Below are 13,293 nucleotides of genomic sequence, written 5' to 3'. Positions count from 1 at the left end.
ACACATCCATTTATCTCAGCAATGTTCTGAAACGTGAAATTAAAATAACTGAGAACCACAGAAGATGGTGGATTTAAAGAGAAAGAAAAGGTGGTGGTGCCTTTCCTCAGAGCAGGGAGCTTAATCCAGGATGGGAATGGGACATCGAGGCTGCTGCTTGGCATCAGAGAACTGTAAACTCTAAGGCTGGAGCCTGGTTCTCCGAGGCAGCCCGAGTGAGGAAGCATGCTAGAGCCATGGACATTAAACCCACAAAGGAAACATCCAAGACACAACCTTGCCACACTACCACACAACGGTTCCTCCCTCATCCTACAGGGAAGAGAGAAGGTTTACTCTCTGTAATTGAACCAGACATCTCTGTTTTCAAAGACCAAAAGTGTAGCCGGAGCTAGAGACAAGGCTGGATGGATCCTTGATCCTCGATCCTCAATCCTCCAGACGAGTTCAGGTCCCAGCACCCACACAGGGCAGCTTCCATGTCCTGAAACTCCAGCTCCAAGGAATCCTACATCCTCTTCGGGCCTCCAAAAGCATCCATGCATTCATGTGTGCAGACAGACATACAGACATGCTCACACATAAAAAGAATAAATCTTTCTTTTTAAAGAATAGTAAGGTATAACAGTAAGTTGTTTTACTATAAGGATACTATGTGAAAGGTTATATACAAACAGCTGTCTTCCCTGAATGGACACCTCAAATACTGTACAGAGTCTAAAAGCCTTAAAAAAAAAACCGAACACAGGCTCTCTGCTCCTCCCTGTTCCAGAGACAGCCACATCTGCTCATGCAGTGCCAACCTTGTCCTGTAGACAAGATGGTGAATGTCGGTGTGAACAGATTTGGCCATATTAGGTGCTTGGTTACCAGGGCTGTCTTCTGCTCTGCAGTTGGCAAAGTGGAGACTGTTGCCATCAATGACACCTTCATTGACCTCAACTACATGGTCTACATGTTCCAGTATGAGTCTACCCATGGCAAGTTCAATGGCACAGTCAAGGCTGAGAATGGGAAGCTTGTCATTAACGGGAAGCCCATCACCATCTTCCAGGAGTGAGATCCTCCTTACAGTAAATGAGGTGACACTGGTGCTGAGGATGTCATGGAGCCTACTGGTGTCTTCACCACCATGGAGAAGGCCGGGGCCCACTTGAAGGGTGGGACCAAAAGGGCCATCATCTCCTTTCCTTCTGCCAATCCTCTCATGTTTGTGATGGGTGTGACGATGAGAAATATGACAATTCATTCAAGATTGTCAGCAATTCATCCTGCATAACCAACTCCTTAGCTCTGCTGGCCAAGGTCATTCATAACAACTTTGGCATTATGGTAGGACTGATGGCCACAGTCCAGGCCATCACTGCCATTTAGAAGGCTGTGGATGGCCCCTCTGGAAAGTGTGATGGCCATGGGGCAGCCCAGAACATCATCCCTGCATCCACTGGTGATGCCAAGGCTGTGGGCAAGGTCATCCCAGAGCTGAACGGGAAGTTCACTGGCATGGCCTTCTGTATTTCTACCCTCAGTGTATCCATTGTGGCTCTGACATACCACCTGGAGAAATCTGCCAAGTATGATGACATCAAGAAGGTGGTGAAGCAGATGTCCGAGGGCCCAATAAAGGGCATTCTGGACTACACTGAGGACCAGGTTGTCTCCTGCGACTTCAACAGCAACTCCCACTCTTCCACCTTTGATGTTGGGGCTGGCATTGCTCTCAGTGACAACTTTGTAAAGCTCATTTCCTGTATGACAATGAATATGGCTACAGCATCAGGGTGGTGGACCTCCTGGCCTACATGGCTTCCAAGGAGTAAGAAGCCCTGGACCACCCACCCCAGCCCAGCAAGGACACTGAGAGCAAGAGAGAGGCCCTCGGTTGTTGAGGAGTCCCTGTTCCAACTCGGCCCCCAACACTGGTCATCTCTCTCACAGTTTCCATCCCAGGCCCCCATAATAACAGAAGGGGCCTAGGGAACCCTACTGTCTTGAATACCATCCATAAAGTTCGCTGCACCCACAAAAAAAAAAAACCCACAGATCACATACAAATAGGATAAGAACTCAAAATGCTATGTTTTTTCAATAATAACAAAGAAAATACAGAGGTGATAGAACAATGCCTTCAAAGTTAGGTGACCTAAATTCCATATTAATCAAGGGGTGGGGGAAAAGACATTTCAGAATGGTGAAAAACCAAAACAAAATCCTCACAATTGTGAATCTCTTATAGAAAGACTACTAAAAGATACGCACCTGCAAAACAAAAGAGGAAATCCAGAAAGAGGAAGGCATGAGAACCACGACACCTGGACTCCCACACGGGAAAGAAGCAAAGGGGCTTCAAACGTGATGGCGGAGCCCAAGCGTGGGAGCCACACGGGCGCACACACCAGAGCAGACTGAGTGGATGTTAGACGCTTTTAGCTATGCTCAGAGAGAGCTTACAGCTATACAGTCGGAAACAGAAACCATAAGTATACAGAAAACTAAGCAAATGAAGTAGTAATGATCATTGACTCTGGGGAAAATGAAATATTATACAGGAAGTAAACTGTAAATGCAATATACAGTGGCCAGGCTGGGAACACATTCACATAATATGAACAATGTAAATGTTATTCTGTCCTAAATTCTGATCTGACTATAGAGGGAAAGTGTGGACAGGACAAGTGGCAGCAGAACTCGAAGAAGGTCTTTATATTTATTTTTTTCAGAGTAAGAAACAGAGGTAAATCCTAGAGGAAACAATTTAAATCATCCAAACATAGTTACCATAAAGAAAGACATACAGAGAACAGGGAAAGAGACTGCTGCCTTATTACACACTGACAGCAAACTACTCTGCTTACTTAAAAACGCATGTATTAGGGCTGGAGGATGGCTCAGTGGTTACTTACTGCATTTGCAGACATCCCATGTTTGGTTCTTAGCACCCACATCAGGCACCATACAATTGCTTGGAGCACCAATTCTAGGGGACCCAATGTCCTCTTCTAGGCTCTGAAGGCACCTGCACACATGTACATCCCCTCCAACACCCACTGTATGGATATAAAATTAAAAATAAATCTTTGGGTTCAAGAGATGGCTCAGTGGTTAGGAGCACTTGCTGGTCTGCTAGAGGATCTGAGTTTGGATCCTAGCAACCATGTCTGGCAGCTTACAACTGCCAGGAACTCCAGCTCCAAGGAATATAAGATGAACATAAGACTTCTATCACCAGTACCAAAATCCAGAAAACTCCACTGACTTTATAATCTCACACCCACACACACACCCTCATCTACACCCACACCCACTCCCGCCTTATGAGAGCTTTTTAAAAACATTGGTTTTTATATGTTTACCTGCATGTATGTATGTGTACCATGGGCATGTAGGTGCCAACAGACGCCAAAAGGGGGTTTCAGATCTCAAGAATCAGAGTTACAGACAGATGGTTGTGAGCTGCCACGTAAGTGCTGGAAACTAAACCCAGGCTTCTGCAAAAGCAGCAAGTGCTCTTAACTACTAAACCAACGGCTCTCAACCTTCCGAAAGCTGCTACCCTTTAATTCAGTTCCTCGTGTTGTGGTGACCACAACCATAAAATTATTCCATTGCTATTTCATAACTGTAATTTTGCTACTGTTGTGAATCACAATGTAAATATCTTGTTTTCCAATAGTCTTAGGCAATCCCTGTGAAAGTGTTGTTTGACTCCCCCAAGGAGCTGTGACCCACATGTTGAAAACCGCTATAATAAGCCATCTCCCTAGTTTGAAATGTATTTATTTTTTAATTTTTCTGTTAGTCCAGATTGCCCTCAAACTTGCAACTGTTCTCCTTATTCTCTTGAACACTGAAGCTGTGAGTCTGTCCCACCACGCCCAGACAGACCAACTAATTCAATGGTCTTAAAAGACCAAGTCCCACTGAATAAATCTTTATGATGAGATCATGGAAGTAAAATTCAGAGAAATCTTTGCCATATTCCATGGACTCAGAAATGCACCTTGAGCCTTAGCCAGCAGATTTAAACAAGTATCCAATTCATCACCAAGAGGAGCAAAAGACAGGTAGGGTCTGGGGACATAGCTCAGTGGCAGAACATTTGCCTAGCACGTTGAAGCCTTGTGCTCCATTCTCAGTACCAGAGACAGAGGACAGAGACAGAGAAGGAGGGTGTGGAAGGGCATACTAGGAGGAGAGAGAATTTAAATGGTCAGCACAGTCCACCACAGCTGCAGGAAACCCGTAAAAGGATTCACAAGCCTGTAATTTAGTGGGAGACCCTTTGCTGAGCTAAAACTAATTTCTCTTTTAAAATCTAAAATGATAGACAGTAAGCAATAATTTCATTGTATAATTGGGTTAAATGTACATTTAATGTACTCTCTTCCTTCAATATAGCTTATCTTTGAGGTTCTGTGGAATCTGAGTTGCCATAACAACCTGAGTAAATCCTTCATTACTGTAGACATCTGTAGCTATTTATAAATGCAACAGCTGGATCTGTCCAGTTAAATATCTTTTAGAAAACACCAAAGTAATTTTCATTTATTCTGGATAAACCTAAGGAAAAATTCGGGTAGAATTAAAGCTAAAACTATTATTCCAATATTTGTATCTTAAATATTAAAAGGAACTATAAACTATGGAGAATAAAGCAGAGAGCTAAAGACCCTTCATTTTCATCTCATTGTTTTTCTTCCTCTGTGTGTGCTGTGTATGAGCACCCATGGAGGTCAAAAGAAGCTGTGTTAACAAAGTGTTCTAAACTATCAACTTTCCTCCACAGAAATATGCTTATTTTACTTATTTAAAGATTTATTCTTATGTATATGATGTTTTGCCTTCATGTATGTCATGTCTGTGTATCACTTGCATGTCTAGTACCCAAGGAGTTCTGAAGAGGGCGTGGCTCCTCTGGAACTGGAGTCACAGACAGTTGTGACCCACCATATAGGTGCTGGAAACAGAACAGCTCTAGAAGAGCCAAGAGTGCTCTTGGCTGTTGATCCATTGATCTAGTATTTTTAATTGTGCATGTGTATGTACATGTTCAAGAGAATGGAGTTGAGGAGAGAACATCAAATAGATACCCCAGAGCTAGATAGAGTTACAGGCCTTTTGGGAGTCACCTGACATGGGTGCTGGGAACTGAACTCAGGTCCTCTGGAAGAGCATTGTGTGCTCCTAATCACTTATACATCTCTCCAGCCTCTAAAATATACTTGTTTTAAATGCATACCATCTCTCCAGTGCTACATAAGTCAGTACACAAGGACATAAACAATGTGGTTTATAGGAAACATTTAGTAGCTGTGACAGCCTGGTTAAAAAGCAATAGCAGCACAGGCACGTGGGTTCGAGCCTTTAAACCGAGCACTCAAGAGGCTGAAGCAGGGAGACTGGGTTTGAGTTCCACCTGGGTCACAGATGAGACCACTTCAAAAGAAACCTGGAGCCAATAAACTGACCAGGTTCCTTCCCTCATGCATCCTGGTGTGCAAACAGCAGCCTCCTTGGTGGTATTCCAGCCTGTCACTCATACGCTCTGCCCTAAGGGGCCTTGGAGAGGATTTTCTTGTGGCTATTCATGTCTCTGATCTCAGTGCTGTCCTAAGTGTCAGCTCCAGACAGGTATTCAGGGTGATATTGGAAAGCCTAAGGGTACAGTCCAGAGTTCACATTGGCCAGGTCACTATGTCCATCCCCACCAAACGACAGAATAAGGAACATGTAATTGAGGCCCTGTGGAGAGCCAAGTTCAAGTTTTCTGACTACCAGAAGATCTACATGTCAAAGAAGTAGGGGTTCACCACGTTAAATGCAGGTCAATTGGACATGAGAGCTGAGAAGAAGCTCATGCTCCGTGGCTCTGGAGTCAAATATATCCCCACCATGGTCCCTAAGACCTGCGCTCCTGCAGGCTTCCACTGTACTGAGTTCTGCCCCCCACATTCATGCTCAGTAATAAATCTCACATCCAGTCTAGAAGGAAAGAGAAGAGGGGTGAGAGGAGGCCAGGGATGTAACTTCTTTATAGGGTACTTGCTTAGGACACAAGAAACCTGTGTTTGATCCACAAGACCACATAAATAATATAGTTCACATATACTCCTAGCACTTGAGAGGTAAAAGCAGGAGAATCAGAAGTTCAAGGTTATCCCCAACTACATATTGAGTTGAGGCCAGCCTAGGGTATACAAGACCTTGTATCAAAAAGAAATGGAGTGAATAGAAAAAGTTATGTTAAAAGAATATCCTCTTCACTGATTTCAGCTCCTGAGTCTATGAAAAAAAATTTTTTTTGAGAAAGGTTCTCTCTAAGTAACCCTGGAAGTCCTGGAACTCCCTTTGTAGACCAGGCTGACCTTGAACTCACAGATATACACCTGCCTCTGCCTCCTGAGTGCTGGGATTAAAGTCATGTGCCACCATGTCTGGGCCAGATATTTGTGGTGTGTGTGTGTGTGTGTGTGTGTGTGTGTGTGTGTGTGTGTGTGTGTGTGTGTGTAGCTAGAAAGATGGTTCAGCTCTTAAGATAGTTTACCACTCTCAGAGGACCCCGGGTTTTGTTCCCAGTACCCACATCACATGACTCACAGCCACCTATAACTCTAGTTCCAGGGGACCCAGTGTCCTCTTCTGGCTTCCTTAGGCATGCACCCACATGCGCATGCACGCACATAAATGAAGGAAAAATTATATTAAAAGTTGTTTTATCTTGCAGCATTTAGCAGCTAACAGCCTCAAAAACTTCTGATTTAACAAATTGCTCAGGTTCTGACTATTGCATCTAGGGCCATCTATAGTTTTATCCCCATACGAAACAGTTTTAAATTACATATAAGTAACTGTATTGTTAACGCATTTTCCTCTTGGGTTGATGGCAGTGTCTATCCCTCTCTCCTTTCAAACTCTGTTCAACTCTAACTTTTCTATCTATGTATTCCAGGCTAGGGCCCTAACTGAGCTATAGCCACAACCCATAGCTCACATTTTAAAAGCCTATTGTAATTTAGAAATAATCAACTAACTTTCACAAAAATTAAATCTCGCACTGTGTTCATGTATAATCAAAGCAGTACTTAAATTTTGCAGATTTCTGGCTGGGGGGGTGGGAGGGGGTTGTTTGTTTGAGACAGGGTTTCTCTGTGTGGTCCTGGCTGTCCTGGAACTCGCTCTGTAGACTAGGTCTCAGACTCAGAGATCTGCCTGATTTTGCCTCCCAAGTGCTGGGATTAATGGTGTGGCCACCACCACCAGTCAATACTAAATTCTTTTTTAAAAAAAATCCAGGCACGTGGCACATGGCTGGTGTTAGGAGGCAGGAGGATCTTTGAAGGTTTGCAGCCAGGTTTATACAGAGTTCCAGCCCAGCCGGGCCTTTGTTATGAGAACGAGGCAACCAACAAACTAATCTGCAGATGATGCAGACAGCTCCTAGCAATGTTATTTTCTACAGATGACTACAGATGCCTAAGAACCTTCCTCCTGCATTCGTACATAAGACACACCTGGTCCCTAAAGCCTTTGCCCCTTTACCTGCATCTCTTAAGGAATAACGTGACAACAGTCCTGAGAAGCCATTCCTACTCCTGGTATGGCAACCCTGGGTGTCCTTATGGGAAGTCCACATGACCCACACGTTCAGGCTGTCCAGCAACTTAACAGCATCCTTGCTTGTGCCTGCCTTCTTGTTCAGCTTCTTTGGGTCTGTAGAGTGCAGCATGGGTATCCTGTACTTTATGGCCAGTATCCATTTATAAGTGAGTACACACCATGCATGTCCTTTTGGGATTAGGTTATCTCACCTCAGGATGATATTCTCAAGATCCATCCATTTGCTCGCAAAATTCATATCTTTGCTTTTAATAGCTGAATTGTATTCCATTGTATAGATTACCACTTTTTTTTTTATCAGTTGAGAGTCATCTAGGTTGTGTCTAATTTCTGGCTAAAGGAATAAAGCTGCTATTAACACAGTTGAGCAAGTGTCTTTGTGGGATGGTGGCCATGAGAATGAATGGAAATCTACAACTCCCAGGGGCTGGGGGTAGGGGCATCTTCAGGGCAAGACAGAGAGCTATGAGAAGGGAGGCACCCAAGAGCCAATGGGGTATCCTTAGGTGTGACTCACAGCATTGGGGATATGGGACCTGAAGAGGTCACTTCCTAGGGACACCAAAATCCATCCTCAAAAATTTTGACCCAACATTTATTCTGACTACAAGAAATGCAGGGACGGGGAATGGAGCAGAGACAGAGGGAATGGCCAACCAATAACTGGCCCACCTTGAGACTCATCTCATGGGTAAGCACTAATCCCTGACTATTGATCATCATATTCTGTTATACTTGCAGACAGGAGTATAGAATGGCTGTCCTGAGAGGCTCCACCCAGCAGCTGACTCAGACAGATGCAGATATCTGTCTGACAACCAAACAGTAGCTGGAGCTACTTATCAAAGAATAGGAGGAAGGATTGTGAGCCCCAGAGGGCTAGACACTCTATAAGAAGACCAAAAGAGTCAACTCACCTGGACCCTTGGGGCTCTCAGAGACTGAACTACTAACCAAAGAACATCCAATGGGCTAGACCTAGGCTTCCCTGCACATGTGTAGCAGATGTGCAGCTTGGTCTTCATGTGGTTTCACCAACAACGGGGGCAGGGGCTGTTCCAAAAGCTGTTGCCTGTCTGTGGGATACGTTCTTCTAGCTGGATTGTCTTGTCTGACCGCAGTGGAAGAATGCACCTAGCCTTGCACAGAGTTGATGTGCCAGGGCAGGGGGATATCTTAGGGGGAAGGGAGGAATCTGTTCAGAGGAGAAGGGGGGAAGATGAGGGAAGGATTGTAAGAGAGGTGATGGGGAGGGGGACAGTGAGCATGATGTAAAGTGAATATGTAAAAGAAACCAATAAATAAGCAAATGTCATTTCGCGTGCATAAATGTTAATTCTACATGTGCATGTAATGCACCGTACGCATGCCTGGTGCCCTCAGAAGTCCGAAGAGACCAGAGTAAAGATAATTGTGAGCTGCCATGAGGGTGCTGGGAGCCAAGCCTGGGTCTTCTGCAAGAGCAGCCAGTGCTCTTAATGCTGAGCTGTCTCCCTAGCCCCTGAGCCCAAGACTTTTTAAAACTATTCTGCTTGGTAGCTAAAAATATGCTTAGATAAACTATATTATCCCCTCTCGCAGTCCATGTCTCCATGAGTAAAGGAGACACTACTGTTATCATTTGAAAGACCAGAAAACAAATCCAGCTTGGCAGGTTTGCCCCTGGTGGAAGAAACAGAGCACTAGCGATGCTGGGCCAGTTCCCTGACATCTTTTTTATCCTTTGCTACCTCGCTGTTTTACAAGTGACAAGGACAGCAAGTGGGCAATGGGCTTTGACAGCCTTTGGTCGTCACAGATCTGGAACAACAGAATCAATTACCATCTGTTCCTTCCAAAAGCAGATCCCAACAGTATGGTACATCGGACTGACACCATAATTTTAATTATCAACTGAAGTATCAGACTTATGTTTCTTATACTTAAGCATTTCCCCCACAGGGAGGGAAAAGAACATTGGATTCCACGTGTTCTACTCATGGACAGCCAGTGTTTAAAGCAGAAATATTTTAATTGTTGAGCACATTTATAAATGTCTATAGGGTATACCGTTAGCAATGTGAACACCTTCTGTTTGCAGAACACTTAATCCTGGTATAAGGCTAAATTAAAAGAGCAAGAGAAGGCGACCCCAGTGCATTCTTCCTATTAACAATTGAGCAAACACTCAGAAGCTGTCCTAAAGCTCAGCTAACCTCTGAAAACTCCAACTTGCCAGCTACATAACCCATATTGCTGTTCTTCTCTACAATGCCAGCTTATCTCAGTTGATACCCCTCTTTAGTCTTTCACACACGCATGCACACACACACCCCACGGGCACGCGCGCGCACACACACACACGCACACACACACGCCCCCACCTGTCTACCTCCCTTTAATGAGTCCTTCCTTCCAACGTTACTCTTCTGCTCTCATCTTTAGCTGGGCTCTTCGTCACCCTCCAGACTCCTTCCTGAAGCTGCTACTTCAACGCCCACTTCAAGCTGCAACTTCATCTTAAGCATAAAATGATCTTTTCCCTCTGTCACCTTTCAGTACCTCATTAGCAAAATGCACGTCAGGCAGGCAGAGGCAGCTGGCTGGTGGACTGAGTTCACACTAAGCAGCCTACAGCTGGTGAATAGCTGATCCGTTTTAGACAGGCAGGCTGGGGAAATTGTTGAGAAAAGACTATGCTCATATATATTTAAAGTATGTATCATGAGCAAAGGAATTCCTTGTGAGTGTGAGTCAGACCTAAGCCGCGATCTTGCCAATTTAGATAAGCAGATCATCACGCTGTATGAATAACAGCTCTGAAGGCCTAATAGACAGCAAAATCCTGGCATTCACATAGCTCAGCCTAGTCCCCAACCCCCACCCCATGCCTTTAGCTGTGTAATAAACATCCTTGCCCCGGTCCCACAGCTCTCAAGACAAATGTCCTCCATTACTGTAGAGGATTTTGGCCATTGCTTGGTATCCATCCCTCCTCTCTTCATGAGAGAAGGAAGCTGTGTCTACTGTATAAGCAAAGTGCCTACCTGGTCCTAAGCCATCCAACCCCGCAATGTTTATATCTAAATGAAAGGATATCTTATTATTTTCATCCCAAAGCAGTACCCACTGGAAAGGGAGCTTAAAAATAGAAATACTCGGTTGGGGATTTAGCTCAGTGGTAGAGCGCTTGCCTAGCAAGCACAAGGCCCTGGGTTCGGTCCCCAGCTCTGAAAAAAAGAAAAAAAAATAGAAATACTCATATTGAGATAAAACAACTTTCTTCTTTTTCTATTAAATTCTTTCCTACCTTTCAGTTGATTATTAAAGTATGAAGCTTAGCTAAGATGTAAAATGTCACAGAGAACACAATCACTTATATAAACTGCTTTGCATTTGCACTTTAAATATCTTATCCTGCCATTGGAATGGAGCCACGGGGTAAATGCTTCAAGTTCAGTTATACTTTACTTGATAACGACAATCCGGGCATCTATTAGGTCTTTGTAGCTTGTTATTCACACAGCATGATATCTATCTAAAATTAGCAAGACCGCTGCTACTAACCTTTAGGTCTGACTCATTCCCACAAGGAATCCCTTTAGTCATAGCAGAGTTTAAAATATATACATTCTTTTTCCTGAGACAGGACTGGCATTCAACTCAGTATACAGTCAAGAATGTCCGTGGCCTTGCATCCCCCTTCTGAGCACTGTGATTTGAGATCCTTATCACCATGCCCTGTTTTATGTGGTGCTGGGGACTGAACCCAGGACTGCATGCATGCTAGGCAAGCACTCCACAGACTGTGTTACACCCAGAACCTTAAGTATATTTTTATTATTCACAAACATTTGTTTTTGGACTGAAGAGACGGCTCAGTGGTTAAGAGCACAGACTCCAGAGGTCCTGAGTTCAAATCCCAGCAGCCACATGGTGGCTCACAACCATCTGTAATGGGATCTGATGCCCTCTTCTGCACACAGAACAGATAGAGCAGATACCAGACAGAGCAGCTAGAGCACCCATGTACATACAATTTGAAAAGAATCATCTGTATACCTTAGTGAGATGCTGTACACAGCAATCCCGTTGGGCTTTGGCAGTTCGGACATGATGTAATCACTGATGCACACTCCTTCTATTTTATTTACTTTACCTCAGTCACAGCCTCTATGTTAGCCACTGATGTGCATAAGTAGAATAATACAAATTACCATTTTGTATCCTAAAAAACCACAATCTTTTAGTTCTTTGATCAAATCTTCTACAAGAAATGGGGGGAAAATGTTAACTATGAATGATTCCTGAACTTATTTTACCAAATCAAATGTGTCGTTTTAGCCCCCAGCAGTGCTGTGGGTCAATGTCACAGCAGTCCCTCCCTCCTAGGGTAGGAAGTCTAACCTTAGCCCTAGGAATACACCCGAAAACAGGGATGACATTAACCCTATGTATGCTACATTTTTTATTCATACAACTATAATAAAAAGTCCAATGTATTATTTAAGCAGAGCAGAGATTAAATAAAACATACGATAGATCATTTGGAGAAATGACATTCACATGTGTGTGTGTGTGTGTGTGTGTGTGTGTGTGTGTGTGTGTGTGTGTCCAGACATGAGTAGCATGTGGGTTATTATTTCTGAATAATATGGTATAATTATACTATAGTAAGTCATGTGAATAGCTGAGCATGGTAGTGCACGTCTTCAGGCCAAGTCCTCAGAAGGCAGGCAGATCTCTGATAGTTCAAGGTCAGCCTGGTCTACGAATCAAGCTCCGGGTAAACCAGGACTGCACAGTGAGACTCAGTCTCAAAACACACACACACACACACACACACACACACACACACACACGCGCGTGTAATATGAATTGTCATCTCCCAAAATGGTGTATTGTATGTTATTAGCACGTTCAACGTATTATTTTTTCTTTCTTTTTAAGTCAAGAACTCCAGGTTTCTCTTTACCCTGATAACCAAGATAGGCATTGTATGACTGTCAGGTGGGGAGCACATGCTGCCTAGACGTGTGTGATGCACCCATGCTGAGTCCCATCCTAGGCAGACGGTGTGAGAGTCCATCACACAACTCAGAGCAGCATGTGGGTTATCATTTCCGAAACGCCATTTATTATTTTTGTATGCAGTTGATTATAGGTAGCTAAGACTATGTAAAGAAAAACCACAAGTAAGCATTTGACCACAAGTTAAAGTAGTTTCCTGACCAGCAACTCGAGGTTTGAGAAGTTCAGTGCCTTGCCTAAATAGAGACAAGTAATCCTAAAGCCAGGGACAACTTCAGGTCGGTCTGACACCAAACCCCATGCCTTCTATCACCGTGCTTCATCACTTTCACACACTCATGAAAACATACACAAATTCATGTATGGAAAACTGGGGGAGCAGAGATCAACCACCACAGAACCAGTAGCAATTCCCATTATCTTATTTAAGAGGCATTTATAAAGAGGAAGCCTTGTATTGCGGTCAGAGTGCAGAGGAGGAGAACCAACAGAAACAAGGCTTGGAAATGCCATGGTAAAACCCAGAACCTGGTGTGGTAATTAACCTCAAGCGAGGTAATGCATTCACACACTGCTCATCAAACCTTTGTAAACATTTGACTACCAGGTACCATTCAAATATGCCTGTCTTTATGAGGCCCACATAGATATTTCTCCAGAAAGCAC

At 43.9% G+C, this 13,293-nt stretch overlaps 1 protein-coding gene and 1 pseudogene across 1 annotated transcript in view; one reads left to right on the top strand and one right to left on the bottom strand.

Annotated features, from left to right (window-relative positions):
- Ppm1e (protein phosphatase, Mg2+/Mn2+ dependent 1E) overlaps positions 1-13,293 on the bottom strand; it is a 136,469-nt gene that overhangs the window by 78,057 nt on the left and 45,119 nt on the right. The window lies entirely within an intron of this gene.
- Positions 5,450-5,572, top strand: LOC116910659 (annotated as a pseudogene).

This window comes from Rattus rattus, chromosome 9 (assembly GCF_011064425.1).
Source record: "Rattus rattus isolate New Zealand chromosome 9, Rrattus_CSIRO_v1, whole genome shotgun sequence".
Taxonomy (NCBI): domain Eukaryota; kingdom Metazoa; phylum Chordata; class Mammalia; order Rodentia; family Muridae; genus Rattus; species Rattus rattus.
Note: the sequence above shows the minus strand (reverse complement) of the source record. Positions and strands in the feature narration are given on the sequence as shown.